General features: G+C 40.4%; 1 non-coding gene across 1 annotated transcript; it reads right to left on the bottom strand.

Annotated features, from left to right (window-relative positions):
- Positions 1-14,423: 14,423 nt before the first annotated feature.
- Positions 14,424-14,527, bottom strand: LOC111726516. Its single transcript, XR_002774278.1, has one exon. It is a non-coding gene; the product is annotated as a small nucleolar RNA U13 (small nucleolar RNA).
- Between the last annotated feature and the right edge of the window lie 700 nt (positions 14,528-15,227).

Genomic DNA, 15,227 nt, shown 5'->3' with positions numbered 1-15,227 from the left:
TGAGTTGTCTCATTTACGATAATGTCCTCCATTTCTATTTTTGCTGTAAAATACACGATTTCCTTCTTTTTTATGGCTGAATAGCATTCCATTGTGTCTGTGTGTCTTTATATATTTATGTATAACACACTTTCTTTCTTTCTTTTTTTTTTTTTTTGAGACAGAGCCTCAAGCTCTCCCCCTGGGTAGAGTGCCGTGGCTTCACAGCTCACAGCAACCTCCAACTCCTGGGCTCAAGCGAGTTTCCTGCCTGCGCCTCCCAAGTAGCTGGGACCACAGGCGCCTGCCACAATGCCCGGCTATTTTTTGATTGCAGCCATCGTTGTTTGGCAGGTCCAGGCTGGATTCGAACCCGCCACCTTAGGTGTATGTGGCTGGCGCCTTAGCCACTTGAGCCACAGGCCCCGAGCCAACACACTTTCTTTATCCACTTAGATTGATTTCGTATCTTTGCTACTGTAAATAGTGCTGCAACAATCATATGAGTACAGGTACTTTTTGCTGTAATGATTTCTTTTCCTTTGGGTATATACAGGGTAGTGGGATGAGTTAGCTGAGTATTAGTCAGTGTGTGTGTGTGAGGATTAGAAGCAACAGTATTCCATGCTCACACATGATTTGAAACAATACCAGTTTCCACAAGCCAGATTGGAAAGCCTCATGACTCATGGGGCACTGACCCTTCCTAGCTGGGGTGGTGTGTCCTGTGATGTTGCACCCTCCCCCGCTTCATGATTATGTCAGTGAAGAACAGGAGGGGAGCCGGAACTCTCATCCCCATCTAGCAATCATGAGCTACCTCTCCTTCACTAGAGCGGCAATGGAGGCCAGGTGAGCAATGTAGACCCACAGCCCCCCCTGGCAATAATGAGGCACCAACACCCTTTCCCTTTTAGAAGAAGAGTCGGAAGTGTCCTGCTAAAACAGGAAACCTAAATAATATCTAGAGTCTTATAACATAATCCTCCAAATTCTACAAATATCTCCCAGGAAATAATAGAATATCACTCATCATGTTAAGAAGCAAGAAAATCTCAGCTGAATGAGAAAAGACATCAACAGACACCAGTCTGTGATGACATAGATGTTGACAAAAATTTTAAAGAAAATATTATAAAAATGCTTCAATGAGAAGTTCTAAACATGCTTAAGCAAAATTTTAAAAATGGAATGTGTCAGCAACAAGACAGAAGATATGAAGAGGAACCAAATGGAAGATTTAGAACTGAAAAAAAAAGTGTAAACCAAAATTGGAGGAAATAATGGCTGAAAATGTCCCAAACTTGACAAAAGATATAAACCTAAAGATTCAGGAAGCTAGTGACCCAAACCCTAAACCCAAAGAAATCCATGGCAAGGCACATTGTAATCACATTTATAAAAACTAAAACAAAGCAGAATGAGAGAACTGATACCTTGCCCGTGGGGGAAAATGACATGAATGATAGAAATTTCTCACCAAAGACCATGGAGGCCATAAGCAAACATCACAACATTTTGCAGGTGTGAAAGAAAAGAACTGTCAGCACTGAGTCACATATGCAGTGGAAACATCAAAAATAAAGGGGAAATTGTCTACTTGTGTTAAGGCATCACGATTTAGCATTATGTAATTTTCTATGAATTTTAAAGCCAATTTTTAGGTACTTTCTGATGTTCAATATATAAGTTATTTTAGGGCGGTGCCTGTGGCTCAGCGGGTAGGGCGCCAACCCCATATACTGAGGGTGGTGGGTTCAAACCCGGCCCTGGCCAAACTGCAACAAAAAAATACCCAGGCATTGTGGTGGGTGCCTGTAGTCCCAGCTACTTGGGAGGCTGAGGCAAGAGAATCACCTGAGCCCAGGAGTTGGAGGTTGCTGTGAGCTATGTGTGCCATAACACTCTACCGAGAGCGATAAAGTAAGACTGTCTCTAGAAAAAAAAGTTATTTTACAAGTAAGCTGAATACAAAATAATTGAGGTAATTTGTAAAACCAGTATGTATTACATGTGTGCATTTCACACTTTAAAGCATTCCTTTGCAATATTCAATCACACTGTATAAACCATAGCTTTTGATTTTTTTTTTTTTAGTATTTGTTTGGCTTATAAGCTAATCTTTGTTTTATTTGTTCATTTCCATTTATAATCTTGTTCTTCTAGGGATTGCTTTAATTTAGTCCATTTGAAGTATTGTGCTTGCTGTTTCTTTTCCTATATTTATTTCCTTTTTAGGTTACACAGCTTTTAGGGGCAGAACCAAGCTCAATTCTTGTATCTAGATAAGCATTTGATTTAAGTTATCTTTGAGCTACCTAGTAATTTTATGAACATTCTATGATATCCTATGGGGAACTCATTCTGAGTTTTTCATTTAGTTGTATCTTCTTTGTCATTAAATAAAGGACATAAAACATGGGACATTTTATAAGACAATAAATTAAACACATTCCTCTTGATTTACCATAAAAAGTTAATAAGAAAACATCCTCTTCTTCTTCAAATATGACATCTATTTGAAGCAGCACTTAATCAATGATGATATATGGATGGGAAATAAGTACATGAGAAGATGTTCAGTGTCATTGTCATTTGTGAAATACAAATTAAAATCACAATGAGCTATGAATGATTATCTATTCAAATGATTAAAATTAAAAAATACTGGTTGGCCTGGTGTGGTGGCTCATGCCTGTAATCCTAGCACTCTGGGAGGCTGAGGCAGAAGAATCACCTGAGCTCACTGGTTCAAGTCCAGTCTGAGCCAGAGTGAGACCTCATCTCTAAAAATAGCCAGGCATTATGGAAGGTGCCTGTAGTCCCAGCTACTTTGGAGGCTGAGGCAAAAGAATGGCTTGAGCCCAAGAGTTTGAGGTTGCTGTGAGCTAAGATGCCAGGGCACTCTACCAGTGCAGATAAAGTAAGCCTCTGTTTCCAGAAAAATAAATAAAATAAAATCAACTGGTCCTGCCAAGTGTTAGCAAGGATTTGGAGCTATAGGAACTCATAGAGTGCTGGTATAAGGTGGTACAGCCACTTTGGAAGACAGTTTGGCAGTTTCTTATAAACTTAAACATGTATGTACCATGTGATCTAGTCATTTCACTCCTAGATACTTAACCAAGAGGAATGAAAGTACATGTTCATGCAAAGAGTTTAGATGAATATTCATAGATACTCTATTTTTAATAATAAAAGTCTAGAAACAACACAAACATCCATTAACAGGTGATTATATAAACAAATTGTGGGGTATCTATGCAATGAAATACTAGTCATCAATGAAAAGAAATAAAGTACTGTTACATACAGCAAATGGATGAATTTCTAAATGATTACTGGGAGAAAAGAAGCCAGATAAAAAATGAGTGCATATTATAAGATTCCATTTATATGAAAATCTATAAAATCCAAAGTAACCTATTGTGACAGGAATCAGATCAGTGGTTGGCTAGGTGGGATGGAGACTGGGATGCGATGCAGAGGTAGCAATTACAAAAGGGCATGAGAAAACTTTGGGGGTGATAGATAGGTTTATTATCTTGACTGTGGGGATGGTTTCTCAGGCATATTCAGATGTCAAGACTTATCAAATTGTGCAATTTAAATGTGTGGAGTTTATTATATGCCAATTATACCTCAAAAAAGTCATTTAAAAAACTTTCTCTCCAGGAATATTATGGATAACTCAGTCACACTTATAGCATTAATTAGTTATCTATACTTTCTCATTCTGTGGGGATAAGATAATAAATGAAGGAAGATATATTTTGGTTCAGTAAAATAAAGATAATTCTAATATGTAGAATTAACAGTGGGATGAACTGCGGTTGTGTTGGCCACACTGCAGACATTTAGGAGAGGCTGCCAACTGTTCACTGGAAGTGTGGGATTTATGAGTTATAGAAAGAGCTTAACACTCGGTAGGTCCCTTCAGCAGGTGGAATTCTGGGAGTCTCCAAATCTCTTTCTTATTCATGGCATGTTCCTTCTCTCTCCTCTTTCCTACCTTTCTTCCCTCTGAATTTCTCCCTCTCTTTCTCACTGGTGGTCCTTCTGCTAGGTGGGCTCAGGGTCCCTCTCCCAGGTGTTCTTTGCCCTTTGAGTGACCTTTCTCTGAGGGTGATCCGTTTACCTCTTGCATTGGGAGGTATCCTCTTGACTCTGAAGGTTTTGGGCCCCACTTCAGACCTGAGGAATTAGAATTTCTGAGAGGAGGAGCCCTGGAATCTATATTTAATAAGCTCTCCTGATAGTTCCTCTGCATCAGGAGTTGAGAAGCTCTTGCTCGATGGCCTTTGAAGTGGCTTTGATGCCCTCTTCAGAATCACAACCTACTTCTCTGCCTTCTCTAGTTGCAGTTGGTTTTCCTCAAGTGCCACACCAGCATAAAGGTGCTCTGTGTTCTATCTTCCTGCAGGTGTTCAGCATGTGATTGGTGGTTTCTAGGGTCTACCACAGGGCCTAATATTCATTGGGAACCAAATATAACAGAAAAATGAGTTGGAAATTCTAAACATCCCTCAAAAAGCTTTTTAGAAAATCTTGTGCACAGAAGCTACGAATGCTCTGTACTTGCCTGAACCGTTATTGCTGAAATTACTGGGGATGCTGAGTATTTGGAAATCAAATCCCAGAAGCAAATTAGCTGTGCTAGTTAGTTGTAAAAGGATCTGACCCTGGGAGCTTTGATGATAAGGACAAATGGGGACATGGGAAGAGGACTGGACTGGAGGCTTCAGGACTGTATGAACTGAGTAGAAGAAACTTTTGGCCTTCAGGGCCAGCAGCATGCAAGGAACATCTGCTCCTTGTGACCTAGGCCTTTGTGACTTGCTGGGTATTGGTAACCAGGCCTTGGCCATTCATTGGAGGCATGGATGCAGTTTTCTGGGAAAATGAGTGTGCTAGTCTGTTTGGCAGTCACACGGAGGGCTTTGCTGATCTCTGACACTGGATAGCCCCTTTGCCCTGGTGCCAGGGACTAGGGGAGAGAGCACTCTGAGTTGGGGCCAAGAATGCCAGGCACAGCCAAGGAAGATGACTCTGGTATAAACGTCAGCCAATAAAGTGGAAAATAAATCAAGAGAAGGAATCAAGCCAATTCATGTAGGAAGTGTGCACACACTCACCCCACCCATTGCTTCACATTAGGCACCTCCCCTGACTTAGCTGCCACTCCTGCAGCCACTCTGACACTTCTGAGAGGCAGGACAGGGCAGGGGTTAAATCTCTCAACGTTAGACTGGGTTCAAGTCCTAGTTCTGCTATTTTACTAACCAGTTGTGTGATGCTGGTGAACCCAGGCTCTCTCTCAACCTGCTCCTTGATCAGCAGATGACCAGAGGACCTCTAGTATATGGAATTACTGAAGGACACTGAAGCTGCTCTCCTCCACCCTCCCCTTTAAAAGCAATACTTAATAAGCCATTGATCAGTTGAAAAGAAAAGTTCTGTTATGAAGAACAGGCTCTAAGTGTACTTTCTTTAGTTTCTTAAAGTTTTGAGGTCTGGTTTTTAGGAAGTTGACATAGCTTGACAAAGTATAAACACTGAATAAAAGTCTGGCAAAGGATCGTAAAATAAAATATATACTCATCACATTCAGAGGAATTATAAAGACAGTTGTAATATAGTAAAAAGAGCCCAGATCTGGGGGAGAGGCGCTGGGTGTGCCCTGGTTCCACTTGCTACATGACATCAGGCAAGTCACTAAAGCACTCTGAGACTAGTTTCCTCATCTGTGAAGTGGCGATAAGGACACCCATCCCTCAAGGTTGGGGAAAGCCTACATATGATGACAATAGAGATAAAAATAAAATGATGAACAAACAGATGAACATTGTTTATCTGGGAGTCTTCTAAACAATAGAATGTTGAAAACAGCAAAAACTAGTTAAGGTTTAAAGGACTGACATTTGTTAAGTCCTTACTGTGTCTAAGCATAGTAGACAATGTTTTTCATTTAATTATTACAAACAACATGTGAGATAATACTTTTGTTATCCAATATTATAGATAAGAAACCCGAGACACAAGAAGTGAAGTGACTTGTCCCATGTTTCCAAACTAGCAAGTGTCAAAGCCTAGAGCACATCTTCTTTCTCAGGGTGCTAGACTGCAGGTGCTCACAGTCTTATCTTATTTAAAATTCAGAACGATACTGGGAGGACTGGGTATTATCATTCCCATTCAGCATGTGAGGAAACTAAGATACAGAGAAATAAATAATTTTCTCAAGTTCACAAAGTTAGTAAATTGGAGTCAGGGTTCAAACCCAGGCAGGCTGAACCCAGGCCAGTCTCTGAACCATAATATGTATGGAATTGTCCTAAAATTATTTTTGAAATAATCATTCATTTTCAAAATCATGGTATTGGAAAAGAGTTTCAACTCTTGAAAAAGAGTTGTTATGGTACAGAGCACAGGGTAATGGGGTGACCTGCTGGGCTGTGAATGACCTAGATGACCACATGGGCCCCTCTAAGCAAGGGTAGGACCAACAGTGATGGAGATCACAGTGACATCATGGAAGCAGCACTGTAAAAACCAGCTGTGGCTGATGTGCAGCAACTGCAAGCCTTGGTGGTGACTATCTGTTTTATACAACTGAATTGCATTTGTGCAAATATTTGTCATCAATCCCTTGCCAAATCCACCTGATAGAAAAGCAAACCAAAAGGAACCCTTGAGAGGATGTGGAGGCTAGGTCAAGTGTTTTTCCAATTGTTGTGTTCTTTGGAGTTAACATATCTAAACGTCAGTAATTCCAATAGCTCCAGCAAGCTGGAGTATCTGCTGTCTTCTCCTGAAATCCGTCCAGTCTGGACCACCCACCTTCAGTTCGTTCAGTTCCCCCTTTCACCTGCAGGTGGCAGCACGAGCGCCGACCGCGGCCGAGTGAGGACGCTCAGTGAGTTGTCTGGGGATAGAGGATGAAAACCAGGTTTGACACGGAAAAAAGATCACAGAAACTCCGACTTCAGATAGAACTCATCTTTCCTTTAAATCCCGACCTCAACTTGAAACTCTGCCCGAGCGGGCCTCGTGGGCCCTGGGGACTGGCAGCGCCCGGCAGGCCCCGGGACTGAGCAGTGCAGGCGCAGCTAATCTTCTGGGTTGGTATCGGTCCCTTTTCAGTCTTACCGCCGGCGCCAGGGCCTGGCCTGCACGTTTGGTAAGACTTTACATAACTGCAGTCCCTGTCACTGAGAATAAGAGCCTGACAGGCCAGCTACTCTCCCACGTGCTGTCCCCTCTAAAGACTGCGAGGTCACGCTGCGTGGGGTCAGGGCACTGCCTGCTGGCTGCACTTTGGCTCCCAACTTACTGCAGGAAGAGAGGAATCAGGCCTGGGTCTGCAGGCTTGGGACAGAAGGCTTTTTCCTTTAGACCAGACAGCATGTGGGTTTTTGTCCCCCACCTTTTTGGTGCAGGGACCTTCCCTCCTCAGTCTCATTCTGTGCCTTGTCTCCTCCCCTTGAAGGGACTCTAATCACATTCAAACCAGACTTTCTGTGCCCTTCCTCAGGAATGCTTATATTTGTAAGAAGGGAAGTAGCTACAGCTGTATGATGTATGTATAATGGGGTGATTTCAGACCTGTGGATAGGCTCTGGGGGGAGATCGTTTTGGGCACTGCATTTCTTTCTAGGATCCTTAAGTTCTGTCTCATAACTCACAGTTGGCTCATGCCTTACTTAAGACTCTTTGTGATTGAGAGTCAAGTCAGACTTCCTTTTCTCATTGGGGAAGCAGGGAGATGTGACCTTACTAATCTGAGAAACAACTTGGAGCCTCAAAATAGAAAAAGAATAAAGCTCAGAATCTTCTTTAATCAACACTGATTCTCCAGGGATTGCAGTTATTTTTATTCAGCTACAAGTTCAGGAGACACTCATTTTTCACATGGTCATCTGACAGGTAAAAACTAATACCTAATGTTTATAATTATGATAATTACCACTTGTGAACAGTGTAGCTTGTTGTCCATTGTCATCTACTGGTACTCTAAGATAAAGAATCATTAACTAAGTAGGTGGCATACTCCTCCTAGTTTATCCTCCTTCTTCCTCTCCCTGCCCACCCCCACCCCATGAAAGCAGGTGTAATTATTCTCTAAAATTATTCCTTCTACTTTCTTTATCTGAATTTGACCGCCTTTCATCCAGCTCAACCTTGTAGAAAAGATTTCTGTCTCTGGCCCTCCCCACTTCACCATCTAAATCCTACAGACTCTTCCCTAGTTTGACCACCCAGGAAACTGTCTAGATTATACATTATGAAATTTGATTATAGTTGGTTAAACACATTGTTATATTGCCCTGACTTGTTCTCAGTTTTCATTCTGAAAGTATCTTCTGAGCTTGGCTGTAAGCTTTGAGAGGGCAAGCACCCTATTCACTAATCCTAGGCTTAATAAGGTACTTTAATAAGATGCTTAATAAATATGTATATAGTAGATGAGCATCAAGATGAAACTTTATTGGTGAGAAATAGGAAATGTCATTCGCTCAGTCTTTCCATTAAAGTTTACTGAGTTTCAGCTTTGTGCTGGATCCCATGCTAGACAATGTAGAGGAAATTAAATATGAGAAGGACATAGTCCTGCTCTGATTTGTAGGAGACAAAGCACTCATGTAGCTCACCAGAAGGCAGTGTCAATGCCTCAGGAGTTTTGGAAGCAAAGAGCCCTGAGTTCAGAGGAGCAAGAAGAGAGCTCTTATGGCTGGTAGTCAAGGAAAAGTTCCCAGAGAAAGTAGCATCTGTGCAGCATCTTAGAGTCCATGAGGGATTTGAGAAGGTGAAGATGATGTGTGAAATTTACAGGTGGAGGGAACAGTAGGAGCAAAAGTGGGGGGAGGGAAATAAGCCCTAAAACTTATACGGGGAAACCAAGTAACTCAGTGTGAGTGCAATGATGTAATAGAAGTAATAATATCTGACACTTAAGGACCTACTATCTGCCTGATATGATGGTTTATGTATTTCATCTAATTATCTTCATAATAACACATAAGGTAGGTGCTGCTAATATTCTAATTTTATGGATGGGGAAGCAGAAGTTCAAGGAAGTTAGATAATTTATCCAAAGTGATAGAACTACTAGGTTGGGATCTGGTTTTGGAGCCATGTCATCCCCCCATAAGATTCATGTTTGGGAAAAAGCAAGAACTAAGATTAAGGAGATGGTTTGGCAGGCCACGTTATATTGGCCTTTAAATGTTAGAACTTACTTTGGTAATTTATAGGGAGCCACCGAAGATTATTGAATAGGTAAGTCACACAATTAAAGTCAAATTTTAGGAAGATGAATATGGCAGCAGAAAGTAAGATGGATTAGAGAGAACAGAGACAGAAGAGGAGGAAGAAAGACCAAGTAGGAGGTGAATGCAAGTGGGAGATGAAAATTCAAAGTCTGAATGGAGCAGTGAGAACGGAAAGGAAGAACTTGTTTTGGGAGACATTTCCGAAGTATATTCTTTAGGGCTTGGTGACTTGGTGGAGGAAAGAGTTGATCGTGACTCTAAGGCAGCAGTTCTCAACCTATGGGTTGTGATCCCTTTGGGGGTTGAATGACTCTTTCACAGGGGTCACCTGAGACCATCCTGCATATCAGATATTTACATTACGATTCCTAACAGTAGCAAAATTACAGTTGAAGTAGCAATGAAAATAATTTTATGGTTGGGGGTCACCACAACATGAGGATCTGTATTAAAGAGTCACAGCATTAGGAAGGTTGAGAACCACTGCAAAGCATCAGGCTGAATCCTGAGGAGATGGTAGCACATGGCCAGGCATAGGGAGGCAGGCAGAGCTGGATAAAGATGGCTCCTCTTGGTTGGTTAGTAGTGATAATGGACTAAACTGGACTATATTTTGGTAGACATGTACAATAAACAGAGGAGATGCCAGTCTGAAACACTGGAAAGGTGTTAGGCATGAAAGTCTAAGATTTGGAAAAGAAGGAACCTCCATGGTACCTTAGGGAGGAATTCTATTCAGGGAGCAGGGGGAAGACAGGTCCCAGAAGGCAAAAGAACAACTAGCCAGAGAGGATAGAGCTCAAGAGGATATCACAAAGGCTAGTGGAGGAATTTTCTGAGGCAGAAGGGTGGCCAACAGCATCAAGTACTACAGAAAGTCAAGGAAGAAGAGGACTGAATTGCATTGGCAACTAAGGAATCACTGTTTCTCACACTAGGGGAAGAGACGAACTCATTATGACACATGTACAGGATGGGGTATTCCATGGACATTAAAACCTGGTTTTTGAAGAATATTTAAGGATTTGGCAAAGTGCTTATAAATACAACATTAAGGAAAAAAGGGAAGAAAATGAGTGTGAGGGAGGATACATCTATGTCTATAAGGCAGTGTTTCTCCCCCTTCTTTTTTTTAATCTCATGACACACTTGAACCTATAGTTGAACTTCTGTAGTACACTTAAATCACGTTGATAAAAAAGAGTTAAAAAAATACTTACTGTGCTTTTAACTTCTTTTGAAAATAATTTAATTAGTGATATTTAAAAATTTTCCTGGCATATCTAGATCCTCTCATAGAGCACCTGTGTGCCTCAGCACCCTGGTTGGAAATCACTGCTATAAAGCATCATCCCAAGTTTATTTTGTCTGCATACTTTTTAAATACGAACAGAATATTAACATATACTGGGGTTTTCCCCTATGATCTCTTCCAGGCTCTTGTGCTGTTATTGAGTGAAGCAGAGTTATGGGCAGAGCTATAGAACTGGAAGGAGATTTGAAAGCTTGGAGTTACTGGAATGAAGGATCAGGGAAAATTGGGTAGAGGGCAGGAAGGGGCAAGAGTGAGAAGTTGCTAAGGAGGACAGAACAGCATGGGTAGGGCAGAGAGTTTGAGAGTGAGTCGGAGAAAGGACACTTTGCCTGGGTTAGTGAGATCTGGAGGAGACAGGTAGACATAGAGGTCTTTTGCACTACTGTTTGCCAGTCTCAATGTGCTTCCTTGTACTGTGTATTTAAAAAACTTACACTAAAAAGTCTAAATTTATTTTAATGACTTTTTGAATATTGGATAGATGATTCCTTTGTTTTGTTTTGTTTTTTAAAGCAGAGAAAATTGTTTAATGAACCTGATTTCACCCATCACTCAATTGTAGCAATTGTTAGTGCACGGTCAATCTGCTTTTCCAATACCCCCACCTACTTCCCATTGCTTTGAAGCAGTCATTTTACTGCTTCCAAAGATATCTGTAAAATACATTTTTTATATAAACATAGTTCTTAAAAATATTGATTTCTTAGTGTTACAAACCAAATAAGTATTTAGGGTCTATAGATTCTTGATTCTTATAATGGGTTTTTGCAGTACATTTAAATTGGAATCCACAGAAAGTTAACAACTGGTTACTCTAGCTCATGAATCTCTTTTAAATTGTAGGTTCTCCTTTCAGCTCTTTTATTGTTCCCTGACTTTTTTATTTTTATTTTTTGAGATGGAGTCTCCCTCTATTGCCTAAGTTGGAGTCCAGTGGCACAATCACAACTTACTGCAGCCTCCAGCTCCTGGGCTCAAGTGATCCCCCTGCCTCAGCTTCTCAAGTAGCTAGTTCTATAGGTGTACACTACCACATTTATCTAAGTTTGTAATTTTATTTTTCTGGAGATGGGGTCTTGCTATATTGCCCAGGCTGGTCTTGAATTCCTGGTCTCAAGCAATCCTCCTGCCTCAGTCTCCCAAAGCACTGGGATTACAGGAATGAGCCACTGAACCCAGTTCTTTTTTTTTTTTTCTGAAGAAATCAACAGTCTGAATTTTGCTGATGATACTCCCATAGTGGTGTTATTTAACATGTTCTTCTGTCCTTGGGGTGTCCTATAAATTAGTAGCTTACTCTCTGTTCAGATTGTTGGTAGTTTTTATTTTCTTCTTTATATCTTTTCATAGTTTCTAAGTTTTCCACTCCTCCGTTCTTACTTAATTATATTCAGAACTTGAGAAGTAAATAAAATCTGCAGTTTGTATCAATGTTAGTTTCCTGGTTTCTATAAATGTACTATGGTTATATAATACACTAACATTTGGGAAATCTAGGTAAAAGATATATTGGAACTCTTTTCACAATTTTTTTGCAACTTTAAAAAGTCTGAATTGATTTCAATAATAGAGTTAGAAAAAAGAGAAAGAAAATTTTAGTAGACTGGTGGAAATTGAAGCTAGACTATCGGGCATTAAGCATCAAAAGTGAAGACAAATATAATGTCTTAGAAACATTTTGCCATTAAAAAATGGGAAGAAATTTGGAAGTAGCTCAAAGGAATAGTAATATTTTTTAAAATTCTTTTTTAATGCTAGAAGAAACCTAAGCCTGAAGGCAAAAATGTCAGAGAAGTTTGAAGATATATAAAAGTGAATAAAATCATTTGTTTATGTTTAAAATGTTCTGTAATACATTTTTGATAAATGAGATTATTGATGTCATAATGAGGAATTGGATCTAAAGCAGAGATGAGTTTATCTGGACAAGGAAGTAAAAGCATCGCCTCTTACTCTGAAATAAGAGGAACCCAGGAAAGAATTGCTATGGATGAAGAGAATTTCTAAAGCAGAGAGAAACAGAGTCGAGGTTATACTTTTTAAAAATTAAAGCGATGGTTGGTGTTCAGGTTTCCGGGTTCATTCTCAGCTGTGGAGACTTTCTCACACTTCTACAGGGACTCACAGATCCTGGAAGAGCTAACAGCTCAAGGGAGGCTGCAATGGATCCATCACAAATGCTTGGCCCAACCTTGATCCCGGAGTCTTCAGAAATGCTCACTGAAGAAGATTTGCAAGATGTTTCAAGAGTCCTCACACAACTTCTTAGAAATGTTAATAAAGAACCTTAATAAACTGTCTCTCAACTCAGGTATCTATTTCCCTCCCTCTCTACCAGAAGATTTTACCCCACAACAGGATAGTGAAAGCATCTTCCAGGATATTAGAGATGACTGGCCTCTTGTAAGGAGAAGAGGAGTGTGGACACTGTTAAATCTGTGCAGAGAGAAAGGTTGGCAAGACTGAGAATATATAACAAAGGTATTTGCACCAGAATGTTTATTGCAGCCCAATTCATAATTGCTAAGTCATGGAAGAAGCCCAAGTACCCATCGACCCATGAATGGATCAATAAAATGTGGTATATGTACACTGTGGAATATTATGCAGCCTTAAAAAAGATGGAGACTTTATCTCTTTCAGGTTTACATGGATGGAGCTGGAACATATTCTTCTTAGCAAAGTATCTCAAGAATGGAAGAAAAAATATCCAATGTACTCATCCCTACTATGAAATCAATTTATACCCAACTATAGCCTAAGAAGAAGGGGAGGGAAGAGAGAGTGGGGAGGGGAGGGAGGGGGGAGGATGGGTGGAGGGAGGGTAATTGGTGGGAACACACCTATGGTGCATTTTACAAGGGTACATGTTAAATTTACTAAGTGTAGAGTATAAATGTCTTAAGACAATAACTAAGAAAATGCAGTGAAGGCTATGTTAACCAGTTTGATGAAAATATTTCAAATGGTATATAAAACCAGCACATTTTACCCCATGATTGCATTAATGTACACAGCTATGATTTAATAATAAAAAAAAGACTGAGAATAAAAAATAAATAAATAAATAAAAATTAAAGTGACATCCTCAGGAGATGCTGAGAGGCATGGGGATGGACCTGGAGACTCATGAAGCCTTGAAAATGCCTTGCAAAGGCTGGGTTGACAGCAACAGGAAACCAACTCCAGATTGATAACTATGGAAACTGGAAGAGCCCAGATGTGTTTGGGGAGTGGGAAAACTTAGCAGGCCCTGTGGTGCAGTTGTGATACTTTTTCTAGAAAAACTTGACAGTTCTGGAGTGAACAGGTGGTAGGTAATCTAGAAAGAGGGTTGGTCTTGACAGAATTGGTATGTAAAAGTGTCAAGGGGCCTAAGCATGTTAACAAGGGCAGCACTGAATAGCTGGTCATAGGTCCAGGCTGAGCAGGAAGGTGAGAAGGCCAGGGGCGTCCCTGTCCTTGATCCTATGAGGTTATGTTAGCCATCATGCCAGTGACCTTGATATATTGGTTTTTGAAAATTCCTTGTTTAGCAAAGGAGGATAGTTATTTCAGCACAGTGCAAGCCACAAAATGACAGAGTGAGAGTTTACTGGTTTTTGTAGGCTGTCCCACCTCTTGCAGCTCCACCCTGTCTGGATGAGCCATGAGCAAGATGTTAATGGCTTTAAAGAAATGAGTCTCCCTTCTCCTTTGGGGCTGTACCCACAGTCTGAGATTCTCAGCAACAGAGACTTCCTCAAGGAGGGAGAATGGGAATTGCTTCTCGTAGAGATAGCTTTTGTGTCCAGCAATGTCCAATCACTAGTAAATGTATTTCTCAGTTTAAAGATTTGTTTGATTTTTTTTTTTCATGTCAGAAGGGTAATGTGCCGACGTCGTAACAAGATTTGTGGGAGGCGCATCTCACGCATGCGCATGAAAACCCAATCATCACGCTTATGAACTACAAAAGGATCAAAGATGTGTTTGATTTTTAAAAAATTAATCTTTTTATAAATTTCTCTTATAAATTTATAAATTTCTTTTTTATTTTATCTTGAAGATTACTGAGTCTTCTTAAAACTGCTATTTTGAATTCTTGGTCAGAGAGTTCATATATCACTATCTTATTAGGGTCAGTTACTATTTCCTTGTTTTGACTACTTGGGGTGGTCATAGCACTCTCGTGGCTTTTGTTTCTTGTGGATGTAAAGGAATAGTTATTTATTCCAGTGTTCTCTGTCTGGATATTATTTTTTGTTGTTTTGAGACAAGGTCTTGCTCTGTTGCCTGGGCTAGAGTTCAGCAATGTCATCATAACCCACTGTAACCTCAAATTCCTGGGCTCAAGTGATCCTATTGCCTCAGCCTCCCGTGTAGCTGGAACTGCAGGTGTGTGCCACCATGCTTGGCTAAGATTTTTAATTTTTTTTTTTTTTTTGTAGAGATGAGGTGTCACTCTATTGTTCAGGCTGGTCTCACACTCTTGGCCTCAAGTGATCCTCCTGTCTCAGCCTCCCAAAGTGCTAGGATTACAGGCATGAGGCACTGTCCCAGGCCTTGTTTTGGTTTTAAATTGATAGGTTTTGCTTAGAGATTTATTGTAACTTACCTGTTGATGTTTACTTTTCTTTTCTTTTCCCCCTGTTATCTTGCTACCTCCTTTTGGCTAGATG

Source organism: Otolemur garnettii, unplaced genomic scaffold (genome assembly GCF_000181295.1).
Source record: "Otolemur garnettii isolate 467f Iridium unplaced genomic scaffold, OtoGar3 scaffold00068, whole genome shotgun sequence".
Taxonomy (NCBI): domain Eukaryota; kingdom Metazoa; phylum Chordata; class Mammalia; order Primates; family Galagidae; genus Otolemur; species Otolemur garnettii.
The sequence above is the reverse complement of the archived record's forward strand: the minus strand, read 5'-3'. Positions and strand labels throughout refer to the sequence as shown.